Raw genomic sequence first — 23,403 nt, forward strand, 5'->3', positions numbered from 1 at the left:
GTGGCGTCTTGTCAAAATATAAAAGGGCCTATACTAAAAAAACCTATTGCCAATTCTTGCCCTAAATACAAAAAAGAAGTGTGGGATAATATTGTTAAGAAAGAAGGAAGTGTTCACAAATAATAAGTCAGGATGCGGTAGTGGGGGTCTCCCTTGCCCATGTTTCTTTAGCACAGGACAAGGTAGGGATTTGGAGCACAGCACACACTCAAACTTTCGCAGCAGGAGCCAACAGTTCCGCTCTCAACAATCAGGATCCTCGGTGGTTAAGTCTCCTTCGTATCAAAAAGTCTCTTGCCACCGGGGCCTGATGTAGTCAAACTAATAAACAAAAAGCTGTCTTCTGCTTGCACGTTGGGTGATGCCCTTCACCCTTGGATCCCCCTCTTCTGGGGGCAGATCCCTAGAAAGTTCCTTTTGAACAGTTCACTGTCGACATCCCTTGGCTGGGTTCACTCTTGTCAACACACTGTATATGGGGACTTTAGACTTTGCCCCCTCTTTATCGGTATTCCTCTTTAGTGTTCACTCTTGCCAATCGTGCCTTTTACATTCAACTCTTACAATGCAGGATTCACTTCCCTTAGTTTCACAATCAAGACTTTTGACTGTAGAGAACATTTTACAAGACACCTGTATGACCACTTGGACCCTTTTCCTTGCCTTTCCCAATGCCTTCTGGTACCCGTAGTTTCAACAATCGGGTAATCACCCAGAGTTTTTCCGAGTGAGCACCCTTGTGTTGCCTGACTCCTCTGTTGCTGGTTTTCCCCCCTTTTACAATCAATCGCTATTTATGCTATCACAGTTCAATTAACCGTTTGCTACTTTTTGTTCAACACAGTTCGGTTTCTTATTGACTCTCCCGTTGACTCACCGGCTGTGATGAACCACTTGGCTTTCTTTCTCTTTGGAGCCAAGGTTGGTACCACAGAGACAAGTGTCTCTCCTCGGCTTGGTTATCAGAGGATGAGGGTCATGTATACCGTTGACATCTACTGCAACACACGCTGGCTATTGCGGTCTTTCAATTCCTTCTGCTGAGGTTTCAGGGGCCTTGGTCGGAAATGGCAAGGTCGCTTCCCTGCTTGTCACTGTTTCGATTTGCACCGTCTTTCTCCTTCTCTTTAACTGCCATGCTGAGTTAGCTCACACGTTGTGCGGTCTGCCTTGCTCTCCTTGTGCTCCACCTTTTATCCCTTTGGGGAAAGGAAAGGGCCTCCAGGTTTGTGAGGTTCGGGTCAATTGCATGACTTTGCCTGACCCTTGGGTTGGGACATGGCAGGTGAACAATGTTATTGGTCTGTTGTCTTTTATGGGGTAAGACAGTATTCGTGTCGGAAAGGGGAGGGGTTAGTGTGTCTGTTTGTCCTACGAGTTAGGATGGGGAAAAAGTGTTATATGAAACTACAATCCTTGTACCAGGGGGTATGATAAACTCAGAAGGGTGAGATTGGTAGGATTTGTGAAACAAACAGAAATTACTGGGATTATTATTGTGAAAGGAACCGGTGGGATTATGGGAACGGTAGTGTTCTGCCAATTTAGTATACTGGGGTTTTGGGAAAGAATAACCAAAGGGACGTGAAGAAGAATGACTGGGAGTATTCAGGTAGGAAACAGGGAAACAGTGATTCTGGGGAATGTGGTTTCTATGTGCACCAAGTTGTCTACTGGATTCACCAGATGCAGAGGGGATGGTGGATTCCCGAAAAAAGGAGGTTAATTGGGTGGTGGGGGGGGGCTGAGTTGATGCAGCCCATAAAAACCTTGAGGACTTAGTCTTCCCTCGTCCCTTTATTCATTATCCCAAAATGACAAGTTGGTTTAACTTTTTCAGTGACCTTAAAATCAAACAATATGGCAGCTACCCTACTGTTTCAGATAACTGCAGGCACGTATATATTTTTTGAGTTCTATGTTTTATGGCGAAAATACTAATTGTATCTCGGCACACCCTTCCTGGTAGGAGGTACTGTTTTTATCGATTTACTCCTGAGCCAAAATAGTTACAAATCTGCCCCTTCCAGATTCAAACTTTACTCCTATAACCTATCATCACACCAACTTTCTATTCCCTCGGAATTATGAGAACCCTAGAATCATAATTGCCTTCATAACTTCAATTGTATCCATCACCCAAAAAATGTTTTTACATTGTCCCGGCGGGCTTCTGATCCCCTTTAATTTGAACCCAGGATGAGCACAGTGGAAAATGTATTCATTGTTAGTCGATGGCAAGGCACCACAAGTGTCACTGGGTTTCACACCAGCCCCCACCATTTCTTAGGTTTCATTTCTCTCGTGACCTGATTAGGACATCTGGCTGGCCCACGTGATCATGCCCTAATGCACAATTAAAGGGGATACCTGACCTCAAGGTCACTTCTGCTGGCTGATCTGCCACCTCCACAATTCTGGTCTATCTTTTAGCATTTAAACTGAAAACCAGACCTTCTTCTCCTAAAGTTCCTCAGCCAAAGATCTTGAGGTCAAAGTTTCAGAGGCCCAGGCCCATTGTTAACCTTATTAATCTTATGCACACAGATAGGCCACAGTTAACATAGGAAACCAGTGTTCACTTTTTCAAAAACGAAATAGGCCTTTCACTTTACATGCTGTGATTTTATAGGATGAAAATTAAGTCTCTTTATTTCTGATAACTCACTCTGTCACTTCACTTTATTACATAAATATCAGGCATTATTCCTCCTTTTTATCTTCCAAATGCACCATATTTCAAATGTATCTTTTCTGTCCACGTGCACTGCTGCGGTTTGGGTGTGAGGGGATTGGTGGGAGCCTTTTGTTCCATTCTCCCACTTCAGTCCCCCCTCTGGTCGACTTGTCGACCACAAACATATCCTTTTCCTTATCTCCTCTCACTCTCCATATTTTAGTTACTCCTCCCAAATGTCCATAGTGGTTGACATGGTCTTCAAATGACCAATACATATATACACAGGTTCCTCGAGGTGTGCAGTATACCCATTTTCCTATGTAGCTCCTTGGGTTTCTTGGGTTTTCGAGCTTCACAGATGGTGGGTCCAGGTGGTTGGTGATGATCTGTTTGCGCAATTTCTCTCTCTCTTTTATTATTGTGCCTGTGTGCTGGCCATCATCTGCCGGCATCAAGGGGTGCATACCAACCATTTCGATCATTTCGTCTGTGGTGCGTGCCTTCCGGGCGTTCCAAAATCTTATTATGATCAGTGCAGCTCCAGCCAGAATTATGCATCCCACTATAATCTTCAGTCCGTCCGACAGCCAAGATGGCATCCATGACCATAACAGTGAAAACCAGCTGTCATCCTTCTTCACTCCTTTACTTTCTTCCATCATTTTGGAGTGCATCTGGGCCAGTTGTGATACTGCTTCTGTCAGTGTACCATTGTCAGCATCGTTAGCAGGAATGAATGTGCAGCAGGATTGTCCTATCTTTGCGCAAACTCCTCCTTCCATTGCTGTAAGGAGGTCCAGTACATATCTGTTCTGTAGTGCTACCATCCTTACTGCTCGCAGTTCCTCTTTTATTGCGTTGAATCCATTTACTGTAGAATTAATTGTCATCATTAGTTCCCATCGAGTTATCTGGAGCCATTTTGCGTTTGCGTAAGCTTGTAGTCCCGGATGTATTATTGAGGAATAGAGCTGAATAGTCTGTGTTCTGGTGGGATTGAAGTGAGTGCTGTTTCCGACCTTCCCCATAGGTAATTTCCTGTCAGAGGTTCTCCTTGTCTTTTCTTTCTATTCAGGACAGTGTTGTTGGTGTTGTTTTGGTTCTCTGGCCCCTTCTGAGGTTGTACAGATCTCTTCTTCCTCTTGTTTCCTTCATCCATTTTAGGGAAGTTCGCCACGTTCACATGTTTCTGGGGCACCACCACTGGTTTGTAACCCATGCTTGTTTTTTGAGCCAACACTGCTTTCATTACTGCTGAGTCGCAATGTGAAAATATAAAGAATTGTCGTTCATAATCTGGGGTGGCCAGTACCGGAGCAGTTGATATTGCATCTTTCAGTTCATCAAAGGCCTCTTTCATTTCCATTGTCCGCCCCAACTTTTTCTCCCCTTTGTTAGCTTCTTTTAATGCCTCAAGTAGGGGTCCTATGTATGAGCTGTAATAAAATACCCAGGCTCTACAGTAGTTGCACAGTCCCAGGAACTGCTGCAGTTCCCTCACTGTTTGGGGCAGTGGCGTTTTTGAAATGGCCTGTGCTCTTTGTGGTGCAATCTTTCTTCCGTATTGGGATATGAGCTGACCAATGTAAAGTACCTGTTCCTGACAGTACTGTAACTTTTCCTTGTCTACCTTGTAACCCTTTTCAGCCAATATTGTCAGCATCTTCAATGAGTCCTCTCTGCATCTTCTTTCGTTTGTGCTGCAAATTATTATGTCATCAACATACTGCAACACTGTGCATTCCACTTCAATGTTACCCAAGTCCATCTGTATTACTCTGTTGAAAATTGAGGGTGACTCGCAGTACCCTTGTGGCAATCTGGTGTGTTTCCATTTTGTGTTTCTGTACGTGAAGCTTGTCAGATCTTGTGAGTCTGGGTGCAGGGGTATTGAGAAAAAGGCATTTTTGAGGTCTATCACTGTAAATCATGATGCCTCTGCTGGAATGCCACACAATATTGTGGCCGGGTTTGCTGTAATGGGGTATTCTGCTTCCACTATGTTGTTCAAGGGCCTGAGGTCCTGTATGAAGCGCCAAGACCCCCCTTTAGCTTTGCGCACTGGGTATACAGCTGTGTTACATGGTGATTCTGATGGTACCAATATGCCATTATTTATAAGGGCCGTTATTGTTTCATATATGCCCTCATCTGCCTCTTTTGATAGTGGGTACTGCTTCACTCTGGGGAGTATTGCACCTTTTTTCAATTTTATTCTTACTCCCCCTATACTTTTTATGCACCCCACGTCATAGGGACTAGTAGTCCATAATGATGTTGGTACCTTTGCCATATCCTCCTCAAAGAAGGGAACTGGGGTGGATGTGGGTGCTTCAAGTGCCATTGCAATTTTCTGTGCCACTTGTTTGTACGTCACTCTTAGCCATATTTCTACACTCATCATAAATACCATTTCACCTTCTTCCTTTTCTTCTGAGAAGAGCTCCTCGTCTGACACCTGGGTGAGCCTACATCCCTCTGCTAGGGCTATCACTGCCCTCCATGCTCTTCCTTCTCTGTCTTGGGCATGTACTGCACATGTACTGTACTGCAATGTAATCAGCAGTTGCTATAATGCTCTCTATGTTCACTGAAATCACCTTTCCTTCTGGTTCATTGGCTGGTGTTTCTGGTCTAAACAAATAGGCTGCTGGCCTCCTCCAGATCTTTCCTTCTATTCCTGGCATCCATGCAAATGCCATGTCTGTCCCGTACTGGAACAGTTCACCATCTACTGGCTCAGCCCTAATCACTGTCTGTCCACAGTATGCTTGCATAATTTGTCGTGCAGTGAGCATGTTTATTCCTGGAGTGGAGCAAATTATGCCGTCCTCCGTAAAGGAGATCGTCATATTCAATCTGCTCATTATGTCTCTCCCAGTATGTTTACTGGTGAGGCCCTAGAGTATAAAAGCGGAACTGACATGTCATAATCCCCTATTGATAAGGGAATGTTATCAGTAAAGGGAACCAACCCCCTAGCCCCAGGGAATCCTTGGGTGTTCATGGCTTCACCTGACATCTTAAATTTACCTTCCCTTATGCAAGACCGGGTCGCCCCGGTGTCAACAAGGAATGATAATTTTTTGTCACCTATCGTTACCTCTATGCGTGGTTCCTCCGCACTATTAGGTGTTACCGACAGGATGGGACACACCAAGGCCATCTGTGGGCTGTCCTATTGTTGGTATAATGATTGACCACTTCCTGTGTAAGGGTTGTGTCCTAGGACTGTCACCCTTCCCAGTTGTGTTTGCTGTAGTTGTGTATTGGTAGAGGTTATGTTATGGTCTTGAATTTGGGAAGGTTGCTGTACTTGCTGTACTTGGGGTTGTTATGTTATCGCTACCTGTTGTTGTGGCAGTGAATATGTCTGTGGCTGTTGCTGTGTTACTAGTTGTTGCTGCCCATTTCCCTGTTGCGATGCCTGCTGTTGCTGGATGCCCTGCTGTTCCTGTGTAGGCCCTTGTTGTCCCTGTTCTCCCCATGATGGTGTGCCTGGTCTCACTCTACACGTGCGTGACATGTGCCCTACTAATCCACAAATCCAACACACCGGTGGTTCCCTGTTCTGCCATGGAAAGCTTCCTGGGTTGTCCTGGTATACTGGTTGCCCGGTGGGGTAGAAATTTCTAAATCCTCCCCCTTGCTGTTGTGTGTTATATCCATATCCTCTCCCCCTCATCATTCCTCCCCTTCCCCTGTTGTAATTATAATATCCAGCTCCTGGCGTTGAGTATCCTCCTCCCATGTTAGTCGTGTATGGTTGGAGTGGCGGCAGCTGTTGTGTTACAGTCTGTGATGATTGTATTTGGGAGGGATCTTGTGCAGCCACTACTTGTGTGGGGTTTTGAGTCATTGTTGCAGGTGTAGTTATTAGTGCACCTTCCATCGTGTATTTAGTAAGTTTTTTCTGTACCAATTTAGCCTCTTCCGTTTTTCTATCCTCTTCCTTTTGTTTCATCTTTTCTTGCAATGATGCACTATCGTCAATTGTATTTCTGGCCATGCTTTTGCTTCCATCCCCACTACTTTCTTCAGTTGTTTCTGAACTGCTTCTGGGAGCCCTTGTACTAGTGTATGATAGAATATTGCTGGTGTTTTGTCCCATTGTTCTCTAGTTTCCATGCGCCACTTCTCTTGAATTTCCTGGATATAATCAACAGGATCTTCGTTCTCACGCATCTTGCGTGAGGTAATTGCTCCTATGTCTGATGTGTCTGGGTACTGTACCCTCAGCGCTTGCCATAATGCATGTCTGCAGTTTGCGAAGGGTGCCCCATGTTGTGATGTGTTTGTTATTGTGACCCCGGGGAAGCCTGCTCTCTTCCAGATGTCATCTGCTGCATCCCCCAATATTGATATTAGAAGGCCCTTTACATCCCCCACTGCCAGTTTCTGTCCTGCGGTGTGTTTTTCCATTTCATATATCCATTTTCCCGCACCTCCACTTAATGATGTGAGCCTGCATTTTATATTTTCCTTGTCTGCATGCTTCCAGGGGGCGTATTGTGGTCTACCCCTCCCCTCTCCAGAAGTGGCATTAAGTTGTGTCCTGGTTGGCCCCCTGGGTTACACATAATCGAATCCGTACACCCCTCCTCTTCTTCCCTGTCTTCTACATCGTCAATGGGGTCCATATTTCCCCTGCTCGTAACTGTTTCTCCTCCATCTCTTCCCCTTCTTTTATCATTTCCTTTATTTAATGTGGGCGTGTGTATTCGTTCTCCCTGCCTGCGTCCAGGGAGGTCTCTAAGCCTGCCTGCATAGGGTGTCAGTTCGTGGGGGAAGGGCGCGAGTTTAGATGGGCATATTGCACGTAATGAGCGTGAGGTAGTGGAGCATATGGGACGGGATGGTGAGGGTGTGGCTGCACGAGTCTGCCTTTCCGCTATTCCTTGCTCTTCCTCCTCACTTCCCTCCAGTTCTTCCTTTCTCCTGCAGATCCATGGTGATTCTCCATTTGTCCGGGTGATGTATAATTTATCTAAGCTTTCCCTTTCACTGTTTCTTCCTTCCTTCTCCATTCCTTCTCCTTCCTCACTGCAAAAGTCCTCCATTAATGGTAACCCCCAATCTGTCTTTTTCCCCCTAATCGTTACTTTTTTTAAGTCTATTAGATCCGTTCCTCCCTTGTCTTCTTTGCCAATTGCTCCCCTTTGTGCTGATGTTGTTGCTACTTCTGTGTCTCTGTATACATACCTCCTTACTTCACTCCCCCCTCTCCTATCTTCTCTTTCCCCTTCATTTTTCTCCGCTATTTCTCTACCAATTTCCTCTCTTTTCTTTTTCAATTCCTCCATTACTTCACTACTCATCTTTTCCATTATCCTTTCTTCTTCTTTCTTCCTTTCCCATCTCGCTCTTTCCCGCTCTAATATACCCTCTATCATCCTCCCTTCTTCGTATTTCCTTGTCGTTTCTGATAGTAATCTCCTCTTCCATATTTCCATTTCCTTTTCTTTCTCTTCTTCCTCCCTTTTCTTGTCACGCAGTGCTGCTCTGGATACCCTTTCTGCTACTGCCTTTACCCTTTCTGCTTCTCTCCTTTGCTCCTCAGTTCGTTCCCTCATTTTGTCCAACTCATTCTTGCTTTCTTTCCTTTCCCGTGCTCTCTCTCTTTCCTCTCTCTCGAGCTGCTTGATCAGTGCATTCTGCTCATCCCTTAATTCTGCTAATCGTTCCTCCAAAATCTCTTCCTTTTGTCGTAACAGCTCTTCCCCCCCCTTCTTTTCCCCTCTTCCCCTTTCCTTTCACTCTTCCTGGTGTTATCCTCGTCCATTTTCCTTGCTACCTCCTCCTCTTCTTCTGTTAATGAGCCTCGTAATTTTAATAATACCTGCGCAGCTACCCACTCATCCTGTCCTATTCCTGCGATCTGCTCTTCGCCAATCCCCCCTTCCCCTGCAGGCATTTTCGTACGAGCTGGTCCCGTCATGCTAGTCTGCTCCCTTCCCATGTGGCTACCTGTGGCTGTATATGGTGGCGGGCTGTATGCCGGGTTCGAGTACCCCTCAGCCGCCCTTAATTGAACCATGTCTCGTAGTTCTGTTAAAGGATATAACCCCCCTTCCTCCTTTTTCACTACCTTCGCTAGGGGTATATCGTCGCTCTGTTCCTTTTTATTTCCTTTTCGTTTATGTTGTTACTCTTCTCTCCTCCCTCTTGTCCGTTCCCCGTGTTCTATGTGCCTTCACTCTCTTTTTCCCCATTCTCTCCTTCCTCCTTAATCTTCTCCTCTTCCGCTGTTTCCCCCATAATGAACATTCCGTTTGGTCCTGGTCGGGACCCTTGGAACATCCTCCATAAGTTAAACACCTCCACGTGGTGTATCAACTTCTTCCCCTTGTATGTGTTATGCAGATGGGTTAATAGTGAATGTTGGGTATATGGATCGAAACTGCCATTAGGCGGCCATGGTGTCGTCATTTTGTTGTCCGTCCCCTGTGTCCATTCTATGCTTTACTTGATCAGTTTCTCCCTATGGGGTGACAGTGTTTTACATATGTGCTGTAGCGGGGTAGTGAGGGTGTTCCCCCACCCTCCCGATCCTGTCCGGTATGACATAGTAGCGCTTCACTTGTTATCCTTCCCCTATTTGGTAGCGGTTATCTTGCTAACAGTGTACACTGTACAGTCTTAGATCTTTACCTGGCCCCGTAATTTTGGGGACTTGCGATTGTCCGCTAAGGAAAAATAGTAAAATATAGCATTTGCATTTTAATATTCTTTTCTTTCTTTTCTCCCTTTACCGAACACCTTTACGGCCCCCTGCGGCCGAGGCGCGCGTAGCCCCCTGCGGATGCGTGCCCCGTGTGACGTTCTTATACAGCCGTCCCACTTTCTCTTACCCCTCCTCCCCTTTCTTCACTTGCCGTGGCCGGCGTTCTCCGTGCGCAGCCACGTCCCCCTTTTCACCTTCCCCCCAATCAACTCGTTACCGTCTCCACTCCCTTACCATAATTCTCTTCCCCACCACTCTCCGAAAGAAAGATGCCTTGTATTCGAGATATCCTATGAAAGCCCTACTGGTGACGTCACCGATCTCTTCAAAACTACTGGTAAGTTCTTCACATGTTTTTAAAAGTTCAAAATACGCTTGCAATCTACCCCCGTTAACCCCACAGCTGTCTTCCTGTCACGCCTGGAACAAGGTAATCAACAATATAATCGGACCGCGCACGCTGCGTCGCCTCGCGTGTGATACGCCCCTCGACAGGAGGGCTTAACCAGCCAATTATCTTCCGTATTAGGCAACCAGCTAGCTACCGCCTACAGGGAAACGTCATCTATCTATCGAGTTTCCTGCTCGATCAATAGGGATCCTCATCTACTCATTGATCAATAATCACCAAATCGTAGGAAACCGCACACACACACACACCCTTACACGTGGTCGTGACCTAGGCCAATCAGTGTCTACGAGCGGCCGCACGTGATGTTTTCGTGCTCCGCCCCCTCCTCTTCCGTAACGTAGCGGACTGCTCTCGCACTTGTCCAGCTACCATTCACTTCACCGTCAACACTAATTTATCAAACCTTCGCCACGCACCTGTGTAACACCTCCCGCCTCCCGTATTCAATTCCTCCCCCCTCCCTCACAATTTCACATTGCTTGTTGTGCGTGGCATACTCACCAAGTTCTCTTGATGCGGGGCCGCTCCACTGCGTGCACCCCTCCAAGCGGCTCGCCACCTCCCCTCGTCTGGACCACGTCTGGACACTCGCCAACCGCGGGCGGGATACTTCTCAACCGGCTCCCGAAGGCCAATATCCGGATTGCGCTGTCCGGTCTTCTCGCAGTTCCGCGATGGTCCTGTAGTCCTCAAAAGGGGGCAGCGGCAGAGGGGGCCGCGCCGCCGGGCCTCCTCGCAACGGGAGTACTCGGAAAAATAAAATAAAAGCAGACCTTAAACAGATCTCAGCAGTGCCTCCAACTTGTCGGGGGGAAATTCTCCCGGGGTCGGCTGGGCCGTCCGCGGACCTCTGGGCAGGGAGGCCCCAACTCCTCCCGTATATCCCAAAAAATGAGTATGAGACACACGCAAGAAGCAAGGTGGTTCTGCTGTTTATTAAACAAAATGGCAGGGATGGGTCAAGGATCGTACGCGTCCGTCCTGACACCCCCTCTAATCGTGGGGTTTGCAGGCCCTTTTTACCTTAGTATGACGCGCTACTTGCGTCATCTGGGAAAAGTTAGCAAAAAACCTATCGCCACTCTGGATTGGTTCCTCGAGTGGTAGGGTTAGTATAGCATACGTATAGAGAGCGTTGTTAGTGGTTGAGGGTCAGTCAGGTGATACACTTGGGTTGTCCCTTCAATTTGATACATGAAAATGGTTACATGAAGACCCCTGAGGATTGGCTAATGTTAATGGCGTCAGTGATAAGAGCCCCATGTTCTGATTGGTCCACTCGCGAGCCCCCCAGTCTGGGACCATCGCTGTTCCCAGCTCGCGGTGCACCTGCCATTTGCAACAATGTATCACTATGGGTATGTGCAGACAATGTGAGGATTTATTCATATGCTGGAAGGCAGACTACTCCTACCGCCGCAGATGTCCATTGAGTCGCTTAATTGTATCTGCCTGTGTCTTGAAACGTGGGATCCAGGCGCCTCCCTCCTCCTGGGCCTGGCACCCTGTCAGGTTCGGCTTGGTCACGTGAGGTGAGACCGTGGTTGAGGCAGAATTCGGCACAATTAATATTGCATTTTCCACTGTGTGCCTGGCTTAATTTGCAGGTGTGACCTGGGCGTCGGCTTGCGGCATGCGAGTTTGCAACATTGTGCCCTTGACTGTCTGCTCTCGCCGGGCTCATTCTGCAGGGTCAGCAACTGTACTCTTGCTCATTCAATGTTCATGGAAGCTCTTGCTTGCGGCCTACTTGGGCCTGGTGCATAGGTGGAAACGTTTAATGCACGGCGCTTTAGGTTATGGTATCATATTGCTTTATCCCCAGTATCATGTCTTCGTTATATTTCTCATTGCAATGCATGGGTTTAGGAGAAGCGTGAGCAAGCATTTTAGATGAGTTCATTGTGCGTCTTGCGTTTCTGCATTTTGAAAAACCTATGTGAAAAATAATGAAGATGCGCGTCAGTGGGTGTGTCCGTCACCTACGTCATAGCACTGAATATGTTCTTCGTGTGGATTGGTGTGGGAGTGTCCAGTGTGCATGTTTGCCCGGGTGTGCTGACCGTTGGCTAGGTCGTCATGGCATCTCTAACGATGTGTTCATTTACTGTTGAATGGTTCAGTCGAGTTCATCCATGCCGCAGGTGTCGGCATGGGCAGGGCAGGCTGGTGGGCAGGCTGGTGGGCACATCCGTATGTTCCTGTACCAGGGTATTTGGTCGTCTGGTAGATGGGCAAACTCCTCTCGTGGCGGGTGTCTAGGCCGCGATCCTCTAGGCCAGGGGTGTGAGGGGATTGGTGGGAGCCTTTTGTTCCATTCTCCCACTTCATGCCCTTTCCCAATTTACACAAAGTCAACATCTGCAGCACCACCTGTTTCTTTTTGTTTGACTCCATTCTACACAGTTAGCAATATTACAGTTTTAAGGCACACTCTCCTTCAATTCAATGGGGGTCATTACGAGTTTGGAGGCAGCCATGGTGCTATTAGCGCCATGGCTGCCTCCAAACTCGTGTCCGGGTCCTCAGTATGGGGACTTACCGGGTCATTCCAACCTTGGAGGACCCGGTAAGTCCCCATTCTGAAAACCATTCCCCATTCCCATTTCGAGCCCCCATAGGGCTCAATGGGAATGGTGAAGGAGCATTACGGGCCCGTAAATTACGGGCCCATTATTAGCTCCCTGGTCCCTTAGCGGCTCCTGATAAGGACGGCTGGTTTTACCAGCCGGCCTTAGTGGGACCCGCTAAGGGACCTCGGAATGGGGAAGTAAGGGGTTAACACCACCAGCATCCTTAGCGGTGCCGTTAACTCCCTACCGCCGTACTCGTAATGACCCCCAATGTCTTTGTATTTTACTAAAGGAGACAGGTCAATTTTTGTTCATTCACTAGGCCTTATATCGGAAAACAATGCTTTGTACTGCCTTTTATATTTCAATGGAAGTCCACATTAGCTAGCTTCACTCGCGCAATAGGGGCCTAACATGGCCTCGCCATCTCTGTCACTCTGCAACTGTCTTTTCACCCCACATACTGCATGTGTGAGTGCCAGGTATTGCGGGTCAGAAGGATGAGACAGACCAGAGTTTGCCATCTCTAACAAGTATTTATCAGAAATAAAGAGAAACAGCCTCACTTTCCCTAATCTAAATGTGTTGTTACCTACAACTAAAACTAGGGTGCATGTTGCCTAAGTCAAAGTCCAAAGTAAATGTATATCCTCAAACCCAAAACAAACCTATACCTACCCTGCCACTAATAGACAACTAAGGACCAGGAGAATGACTCCCTTCCCCTGGGATGGAAACAGCTTAACAATAAATGTTCTTTCTTAGTATCCAACCTTCAAATAGCATTTTGTTTATTTCTTGTATTAAGTCTTTAAGCTCTTCTCAGTTACTTTTCCACATTCCTTTCCTTGTTACTCCTTGCGTTCTTGACTTTCTCTCTTATGGGCATTGACCCTTGTATCCTCTTGTATTCTGTCTTTATCAAATAACAGTCCCTCTAGTCCTTGTACTTTTCGTTCCACCTCTATGCGATCACTTCTAGTGTTTATTTGCTTATTTTTTCCCTGGGATCACTGTATTGTACCCATTGGTCAACTGGACTCTGCTCAGGTTTATACCATTCTCTAGGTAGAGAGGGAATGGTTCTGTAGGAATCCTCACTGTTCTTATTGTATTCGATACTACTCAGAAAAGTATGAGGAATCCTGTAGTTATTCTCACTCTTATAGTTTTCGGTACTACTGGGATGAGTATGATGAGTCCTGTAAGCATTCTCATTCTTCTTATATTTCTTGATACCACTGGGAAGGGTATGATGAGTCCCGTAAGTGTTCTCCCTCTCCTTACACTTCTCGGTAATACTGAGACGAGTATGATGAGTCCCGTAAATATTCTCACTCTTCTGTCAGTATGCAGTTGGGGTGTAGCCATCCACTATAGTCAGACCTCTCCCTGGGTCTCCAGCTCTCCCCGTTACCTTCCTAGATTAGGGTCTTCATCACTGGGTTGGCATTCCTCTTTGGGACTCACCATCACGTCTGCTTCCAATTTCACTTTGGCCTATTTCACCAATGTTGATAACGGCACAGAGAGGGTTTCTTGTGTTCTCCTCGTCTTGGCCACCATTCAACAGGATGTCTCTCGGCTTCCCTTTGTTCTTGGGAATTGCTCGGGATACCCTTGTGTGAATGGTATCAATACAGTTTCTCTCTTCTCCCGGTCTCCAGCCACCACCTCTTGGCTTCTATTCATTCTCGGGTACCACTCGGGATACCCTTGTGTAGATGGTATTGGCACTGAGAGGTTTCCTCTCTCCTCCTCACCTCTTATAGATGCGTCCCTTCTGGGACACTCAATCACCTTGCAGCCTCTCAGTAGGCTTCTTCCATTTAGGTGTTCTGCTGACAGCTGTTCCTTTGGGCTAATTGGCTCTCCCGGGTTCATTGGGTTTCTTTGTCCCAGTGTCAGTCAGCTCTTTATCCTCCCCATTGTGTCTACTCGTTTCACTATCAAGCAGATATTTATCTTCGTCAGAGGTGTTGCAGTAGGAGGGTTCTGGTTTCATAGATATGGCTTTATTTGATTCTTGAGTGAGGTGGAAAGGAAATTCCTCATCAGAACAGGAGACCTTATCGTCAATGGAGGAGTCTCTCCCTGTGAGATCCCACTTTCCGCCACCCCTAAGGGGAATATCTCATAGCAGGCTCACCTCCCTAGTCTCACAAAGAAAGTATCCCCCTGGGGAAAAGTGACTGAATAATTTAATTCGTCACACAGGAAAGGTGTGGGACTGAGGCTGAGTGTGTGTGTGAGTTACTGAATGTGTGAGTGATAGGGCAGTGGGGGGACTGAGGTTGAGTGTTTGTGTCAGTGAGTACATGTGTAATTGTCAGGGCAAGTGTGGAACTGAGGCTGAATGAATTTCTAAGTGCATGTGAGTGTGCCAGGCAGGTGGGGGACTGAGACTAAGTGCATGTGGGAGTGCAGGTGGGAGGCTGGATGTGTGTGTGAGGGAGTGAGAGTATGTGAGAGTTCCAGGGTAGGGGGGGAGAGAGGGAGAGAGGGAGAAAGGGAGAGAGGGAGAGAGAGAGGGAGAGAGAGAGGGAGAGAGAGAGGGAGAGAGAGAGAGAGAGAGAAAGAGAGAAAGAGAGAGAGAGAGAGAGAGAGAGAGAGAGAGAGAGAGAGAGAGAGAGAGAGAGAGAGAGAGAGAGATTTCTTTTTTCAGGGTGGGTGAAGTCCTGAGGCTGAGTGTGTGTGGTGTGCCAGGGCCTAGGACGCTTGGCATGGCAGTACAGCAAATCTTGTTTCATTAAGAGGATGATGAACGAGGATCTTGCTTGCAAACATTTTATATATTCATCACAGCACACTAACTTTTTTCTGTGTTTAGGGATATTCATGAATTTATAAAAAGGACCAAGAAAGTTATTAGCGCATTTCATTGCAGAAAAGATCAATGAGAGTCTCATTCATCACCCTTCCCGTTAATGAATTGCTACTCACAACTTACCTCAACAAGTGACAATGGACAGCCCCAGTCAGCACCTCCATATCTTCTGCATAACTAGGACACCAGTCCTCCTTCTGCTTCTTCCTCTGTGGCGTTCACGTGTCTCTGTTCCTCTCCCTTTTGGGCATTAGAAAATGAAACCAAATAGGTTGGTTTGGTTTTGTGTTCCTTTCCCAAGTTCCTGCATGTTGGTGGGGGTCCTCTTCCTGTCCCAAAAACCGAGGAAGGAGGGTCAACACTCAGAGGCTGGGCCTGAGGCATCACCCTTCCCTTTGCTGATTGTCCCCTATCCAGTCTCTTTCACAGAGTGGGGTGGATTCTGCAAATTCTGACCGCACCCCTTATCAGTGACGGCACAGGGGTGCGGTCAAGAGCAAAGTATGCCTTGGAGGTGTTTCTTTCTTAATGCCCTCAGGCATACTTTAAAGCCAGGCTTAATCACATTATGTTTGTTGTCTGAGCCTAAACTGCACTGCCCATGTGCAGTTTTAATGGCTCATTAGTATGCTCCCCACTGCACATTCAGTGCAGCCAAAATGTCCATGAGTAACAAGATATTGTTGTTACTCATGCACATGGTGGTGGGGTGATGGAACCAGCTGCCTGTGGTTAATTGTTAAACTCATGAATTAGTTGGCAGGGGTACTGCCCTTTTAAATGATGGGCAGTACTAAAGTAAAGCTAAGCTATATTTTATCCCCAAGATAGATAAACTGCTTCATGAGGGGAATAAATGAATCGGCCAAACCCTAACTTGATAACATACTTTGACTCCCATTCTGGATTTCCACTTTTGCCTAAAGATGAAAGACACATCTGCTGCATGCGTCTGCCTTTTGAAGCTGATCCCACAGCACGTGGGTTCAGCTACACCTCGGACATGTATTGTACTTTTAGTAGGGCTGCCTCCCTTAGAGGCTAGCGCTGGTAACTTACACTTTTAAGGGAAGCTGCTGGAAAAAATGAAATACTTGAAAGGGACAATATAATTAGCATAGAGAAGAGGTATCTCAATCTTGTGTTGTTTTGAATCATGAAAAAATGCAATATCTGACTCTTGTGTCCAGTAGTTCTCCTCTCAGTCATCAGGCGGGAAAGCCACAGCAGTGCCTCCCCTCGCTGCATTAGAGGAAAAAAAAATAGAACAGATACTGTGAGAATACACAGCCACTGTCTTCATTCATCCAACCAAATAAAAGACAATTATGGGGTAGTAAACATGTACTCCTTGCTTAAACTCAACCCCTCACGCATTTCCAGCCACCACACTTTTGGCTTTGCACAACTCTGGGGGATGCTGTGGTTGGCATACAAATGGTTCTGCAACCCTGAGGAAGGCCAGAGTGTATCTAAAAGCCCAGGCGATATTTCGAAGTATCAATGTTTCTATCGATATTGTAATACTCCCTGACCATGGAAGTAAAAACCTAATACAACTCTGCACCATTCTGCACAAGATACACTTTGACTGGCCAGAGCATGAAAGACTACTACCTCCATTGAGGCACTAATGATTCCTGACTCCCAAGTGCTTCCAAACGCTGCCCTGCCCTGACAAACCTAATTAGGTGGCACAGAAGAACAAGGTGCTCAGTATTTGACAGAGTACATACAGTATTTGATGGCACTTTCTCTCCCTCTTTCTCTCACTGTGCCGTCTTTGTCAGAATATGTTCTGCTACTGTGTGTGTTAATTTGCTTAAATATGCTAACATACAATATTGTATTGTAATATATCATTTTCCTTAACAGAAACCCACCCCCCTGTTGACCCACCTGCAGAAACAGGACATTGGCTCCACCATTTCATTTGGAGGCAATGAAAATGGTAACCACATGTCAGTCTGTCTCGCTCTCTCCTGTCACTAACAGTAATGCAATATTTTCCTGCGTACAACCTTGGTTCATTATGTTATGTTACTACATACTAATGGTTCAAATTTGTGCTCAGATATTCTTACACACTATTATAATATGATTTTGCTTAACATAAGCACCCAAGAGTCTGCATATTGCTGCTTGTAGAAACAGGACATTGGCTGTACCATTCCACTTGGAGGCATTGGAAAGGATACAGTACATTCTTACTTCATTGTTTTCTATTACTGTAGAGTATGTTACTGTGGGTTATAATGCACATGTCTCCCTCGCTTTCTCTTTCTCTCTCTCTCTCTCTCTCTCTCTCTCTCTCTCGCTCCTGTCACCAGTAATGCACTGTTTTCCTGCATACAACCTGGATTTATTATGCTATGTTTATACTTGTTACAGAACATGATATAACTCACATCACTGATGGTGGCAGTTAAATGCTTACCTTCCCTCCTTCTCTTTGCAGTCTTTGTGTGAATGTGTCCTGAAACATTCTTTCTTAACAGAAGCCCCTAGGAAGCTCTGCAGTTACACAAAGCACAAAGAGGTGGAGAAGGAGGCACTGAACTGCATCATGGAGTGTGAGTGCCACCTCTGCCCCCAACATTCAGCACCCGATATGCAGTGGATGTTTTATGAGCTGGAGGTTGACAGGAGGCTTTTGTGGCATCTTATTTGTAGAGTACGTAAATTTGGTGACAATTTAGACATGCTGGTGGAGCAAAGTAGGAAGTGCCTGCTCCCTTTTTTTAAAATTTGGATTGTAAAAAAATGTTGAGAGTGATGTTGGAGCCTCCACACATGCCTCCATGCTTGCACACACTGCCTTCTCAACCACCCCCATTATTGCATATTTGCCTTCTCTTGACCTACCCCTATTCTTTCATCCTCGCTGTCTCATCACCAGTTCCTACTCTTGCAGCCCCAATCTTCTTTTAATCCATGCAGGTCTCACTAGCTCCTTGGGCACCACTGACTTCCACCTCACTTTCCTGTGTGATGCTCTGCATGCCATGTCCTTCCTGTCCCAACCCTACGGCTCTGAGGAAGAAGAGTGGTGGTCTCCATTGCTTCATTGTGCACTGGAAACATTTCAACACTGAATGAGCAAAAGATTATTAATACCTTTTAGGCACTGCCTGGGCAATATGGTACACATAATCTTTGAGCATTTAATACTTTTTTGGCAGTATGAGTAGTGGTGCAAGACAGTGAACTTTGATGGATCAGTGTTCCTCCGCTTTTGATCTTGTCGATCATGCCACACTGGTGGAACAATTACAATCCCTAGTGGGTTTTTCCACGAAGATGCCAAACCAGATCTCTTCTTTTTTGGGGCCACGACTTGCCAGAGTTTTAGTGGGGCTGCCCACTCTAGGCCCACTCCCATTAATTGTGGGGTGCCGCAGGGGTCGCTGTTTAATGTTTACATTATTCCCCTTTTGAGAATGTTGGACGACCTGAGTGTCCAGTATACCAGTTATGCTGATGATACCCAGGTCGTCATTAAACTTCCCGGATGGTATGCTATGGATCTAGTCAATCTCAATAAAATGTACATTGCCATTCATGAATGGATGGCCATTAACTCCTTGGCATTAAATACAATAAAAACAGAACTTCTCATTGTGGCCACCGCCCCAAAATTTAAAACCTTATCCCCGGAGTATGAGAACTTTACATTCTCAATGCTGTCATTCCTGTGGTAAAAAAGGTGAAAATTCTTGGTGTCACTTTTGACTCTGAGCTAACAACGAAGCAGCATGCAGAACACATCCGGAGTTCATGCGTCCATGTAAATAAATTGCTTGGTAATATTCAACCCTTTGTGTCCTATGAGAATGTTGCATTTCTTGCCACGGCCCTCATAAACATGCGCCTGGATTATTGTAACAGCCTTTTGAGTGGCTGTTCTCAGACTATTTTGTCTTCTCTCCAGGTAACCCAGAATAGCGCAGTCCGTGCGATTACTGGCATGTCCAAATGTGCACATGTCACAGCGGCAAGACGGGACTTACACTGGCTCCCCGTCAAGCACAGAGTGACTCATAAGCTTCTCACTCTGACTCACAAGTGTCTTATTGATGCAGCCCCTAAATATCTCTCTGCTCGCCTCCAGCACTACATTCCATCGCGGACCTTAAGATCGAAGAATCAACGTAGACTTGTACAGCCCTGCTTCAGACTGGCTAAAGCAGGCGACCTCAGCTTTGATGTACTAGGTCTGACTGCTTGGAATTCACTTCCAGTAACCTTAGAATTATTAACATGACTGTGGATTTTAAAAAAGGGCTGAAGACACTACTTTTTAATCACCTCCCTGATTAAACCTGAGTATGAATTTGCCTGTCTGTTGCCACTGACTCACTTAAATCTAGACCATAACTTCTGTTTTTATCCACCTAAGTTTGTGTGGGTTTGTGTGCGCGTTGAGGCCTGCAGGCATGGGACGAGATATATACAAATTCAAATAAATCAATAAATAAAGAAGACAGGCCTTCTTGTTCTTCTAAGGGCCCCCACTTTGCTTTATGTGTGTGCTCGGTTCGAGAGTGACCACATCCAGCTCTGCAAGAATAAAATAAATTAATTCTTGTGGATGCAAAAGCAGAACCCATGGCTCACTGCTCCAACCTCCGTAGTGCCCCCAGACCAGTGGCTACCCACCACTGCTCCCCTTGCTCCAAGACACTAATGGCAACCATCAACATTCTGCACCTTTAATCGCAACACCACACCTCCCATTTGCCTCTGGCACTAGTGGCAGCTGTCAGAGTGGATGAGTGCGTTGAGGACGAGTGTGTGTGAGGTGAGGTTGAGTGGATGTGTGAGGTGAGGTAGTGTTTGAGAGGGGCCAGTAAGTGTGGGTGCGGTAGAGTGGGTGAGTGGGGTGCAGTACACTGGGGTGAGGTATAGTGAGGTAGGTGGGATGAGGTACAGTATGTTACATAACTGACCTTGCAGTCCTCCACTTGCTGCCCCGATTCCGTGGACACAGTACATGACACCTTTGCAGACATTAAGCCCATGATCATGCAACAGGATTGTCTTCAGGTGCCAGACTGGCCTCCATTTGTTTTTTCAGCAGTGTGTCTATGATATTGCTCCGATACCTTAGTGAGAAAGGAAAAGGTAATGTTAATATACAATACTGTAGCCTATGATGACCAGTTTCATCAAGCAGATCTGGGACATCATGTTTCGGCACTGGTCATGCCTATAGACATATACAGTTATATAAGGGATAGCGACCACTTCTTTCACATACTGTATAGCATAAGACTACTGTCACACAATCGCAGCTATCCAAGTGGAGAAATTGTCAAATATGTCTAACAATCAGTGTTTCCCCATGATTAAGGCTTGACATAAGGGAAAGTAAAAAACACTTCCACTAAAGTAATATTACAGCAGAGCACAACACACCTCGTTGGGCCAACATTGTTATTCCTCTGACCTGTGTGGGTTGGTGGACATGTGTTCTATCAGCCAATTTGTGCGAGCATAGCTGCATATGTTTGCAATGTAAATCTTCATTTTGAATGATGTCATTTTTATTTATTCAGACAAAGGCAAGACAAGCGCCACGATGCCTCAGGGCTGATTCTGTGCGCTTAACAAATGCGAATAAATAAAGGGTGTCTCGGGAGCTCAGGGGCAACGTGCTCGCCTTGGAAACAAGACGACACAGAGCAACACAGGTTCGATCACCAGGTCCATGCTTAGAAACCTCTGGGTATTAAGCACATTATGAATAACCTATCATATCATTCTATTACACTTAAACCTCTGACTATAGCATAATCAATCTGTGCAGAATTGTACTTTACTATCCACTACTGTGGGTGCTTTTTCCCCACTGGTGTCGTAATAAATGTCAGACCATGTGAGGGAAGTCCCAAGAGTGACACGCCATTACAGGATTTCTGTAATGGGATACCAAATGCCATAAAGGTCTCTGAGCTTTGCACTCGTCTTTGTGATGATGCATTTACACATCGTTGGGATCATGCCTTTAGGCATCGCGGGGACAGATGGCGTAGAGGTATAGTACAGCAGATCCATTAGCTCAATTGTTGCAATGTCCAATAAAGGTCCTCTCCATAATGTCTCCCGTTAAGAGGGTTAGAGTAGTAGTAGGCAGGATACTATAAAGCTTTAATAAAAAATCCTTCAAGCCACGGCACTCTAATCCTGGCCTTTTCAAAATGTTGAGCTTGTTGTGCGGAACCACTTCTTTTCCCCCTGTATCCTCTTCTCAGGTGGGCAGGAAAAGGCCATCGCTTATGGAACGCGACCTGGGGGTGGATATGCGAGGGGGGTCACCTGGATGGAGGAGACTTGGGGTGTGGGGAGAGGACGTTCTTAAGTGAGACAATGTATTCCCCATTTCCCTTTCACAATAAACCCTCCATCCCTTAAGCCTTTCTAGGTTTTTGTCAGCCCTTTCCCTGTGATTCCCCTAAAATATTCCCCAAAATACACCAGTATCGTACTGAGACGAAGAGGACAGCTGGAACAACACATCCTCACTTTGTGAAAGCAAACACCTATCAACCCCAGCCAGGTATTGGGATGAAAAGGAGGACAACAAGAGCAAGCAGGTCTACCGCTTTAATGGTGAGCAGTCTAGTCCTTTTTGGAATGAGACTGGAGGCAGGACCTTTAAAAGCGGGACTCCCGAGGAAATTGAGTCAGCTGTGGGACAGCACCCACAAACTGCTGGGTGCCAGCAGACCTCTCTAGTGTAGCAGGGTGGCAGAAGAAGCGCTCGAGAACCATGGAAAAGTGCAGAGCGTATGCAGCAGGAAGCGAAGGTACAGGATGCCGGTGGCAAGTCATAAGGAGGAGGCCGGCGAGACCGAGGGAAACCGTCGCCTGTGTCCTGCCCCTCAGAGGAAGCACTGCTGGGTGTGTGTGAGCCACAGAAGACTGTTGGGAGAAGACAAGAGTGACCTCATGGGGAGAGAAGGAAACCCGTGGTGGAGGAGGACCTTGCAAGGAGCCGCAAGCCGTAAGTCTGACCGGTGAGTGCAATCAGAAGGGGGAACACCGGGCTGGCAGGAGGTCATAGAAGTAAAGCTATGGACATTGATCTAAATGGAAAACAAACATTGCTATGTGACGTCAAAGCAGATATAAGGCATTGTGAATACCGAATGCAATGAAAGCAAGTTGGGAACACTGTCAAGTATGGCAAGCCATCAGAATACCTGGTATGACAGGTGACGGACGAGAGTACTTACCCGCGTCGTGTAGGTGAGGAATTCTCCCTGCCAATGTAACCCTCTGGTGAAATAAACATGCAGAGGGATCAATTGATTAGGAGAGATGGGCACCAGCTGGGATCGGGTATCGTCTGTTACAATGGGTTGGTAGCAGAGGAACCGGAAGTCTGTAACATAAACAAGAACGTTTTAGATGCAAGATATATATATAGGAAACCAGGACTAAACAAGCAAACAGTCAGTGGGCTGACTTGGGCAAGAATAGGTTGAGAACCGCCCTTCCGGTAATTGGTATGTTGAACTGGGAACAGTTGGCACGATGTGACTCCCACCTTATGAAAACAAGAGAACAGGACTTAAGGAACAAGAAAACCCCAGTGAGAGTAAAGGAAAGGAGGTAAGGAAAAAGACAAACACTTACCTGAGGAGTTCTCCTTTTCTCACCACAACGGTAGTGTATTGCAACAAGAGGTAGTACCCGACGAAACGAGGTAGTTTCAGCGAGAGTAACTAACAGTCTCAAGTCCCAGGGGTCACCTACACTAACGGCACGCGGCCGCCTAACCAGAACTAAGCGCCAGGGGTGGAAGTCCAAAAAGTTCCTGCGCTCGACTTAGGGCAATTCAGGTGCTCTGTGAGATCAGGTGGAATAGGAGGCTTTCCCGAAGTCCAGATCCATCCCAGGGAGTTGGTGGTTCGGCAACCGGACACAGAGTTACCCTTGTTGTTTAACAATCCTTATTCATCCTGGTGCAGACAGCAGGGTATACAAGTTGGTAGCGGTCCAGGTTTGTTTCTTGAGCGGGCAGCAGAATATACTGAATCGGCAGGCAGAGGCAAGTTGGTAGCGGTCCGGGTTCGTTTCTTGAGCGGGCAGCAGAATATACTGAATCGGCAGGCAGAGGCAGGTCGTTAGCGGTCTGGGTTCGTTTTGGAAGGCAGTCAACATAGAATCAAGAATCAAGAG

The 23,403-nt window shown here is 46.5% G+C and overlaps 1 protein-coding gene and 1 long non-coding RNA gene across 2 annotated transcripts in view; one reads left to right on the forward strand and one right to left on the reverse strand.

Moving 5' to 3' along the window:
- ADAMTS9 (ADAM metallopeptidase with thrombospondin type 1 motif 9) overlaps positions 1 to 23,403 on the forward strand; it is a 1,221,593-nt gene that overhangs the window by 743,384 nt on the left and 454,806 nt on the right. The window lies entirely within an intron of this gene.
- LOC138566429 (uncharacterized) overlaps positions 1 to 23,403 on the reverse strand; it is a 195,538-nt gene that overhangs the window by 30,408 nt on the left and 141,727 nt on the right. Inside the window, exon 2 of the long non-coding RNA XR_011301935.1 lies at positions 20,166 to 20,321. This is a non-coding gene — a long non-coding RNA (uncharacterized lncRNA). The remainder of the gene's footprint in view (positions 1 to 20,165; positions 20,322 to 23,403) is intronic.

Source organism: Ambystoma mexicanum, chromosome 2p, assembly GCF_040938575.1.
Source record: "Ambystoma mexicanum isolate Mex_15411 chromosome 2p, UKY_AmexF1_1, whole genome shotgun sequence".
Lineage (NCBI taxonomy): Eukaryota > Metazoa > Chordata > Amphibia > Caudata > Ambystomatidae > Ambystoma > Ambystoma mexicanum.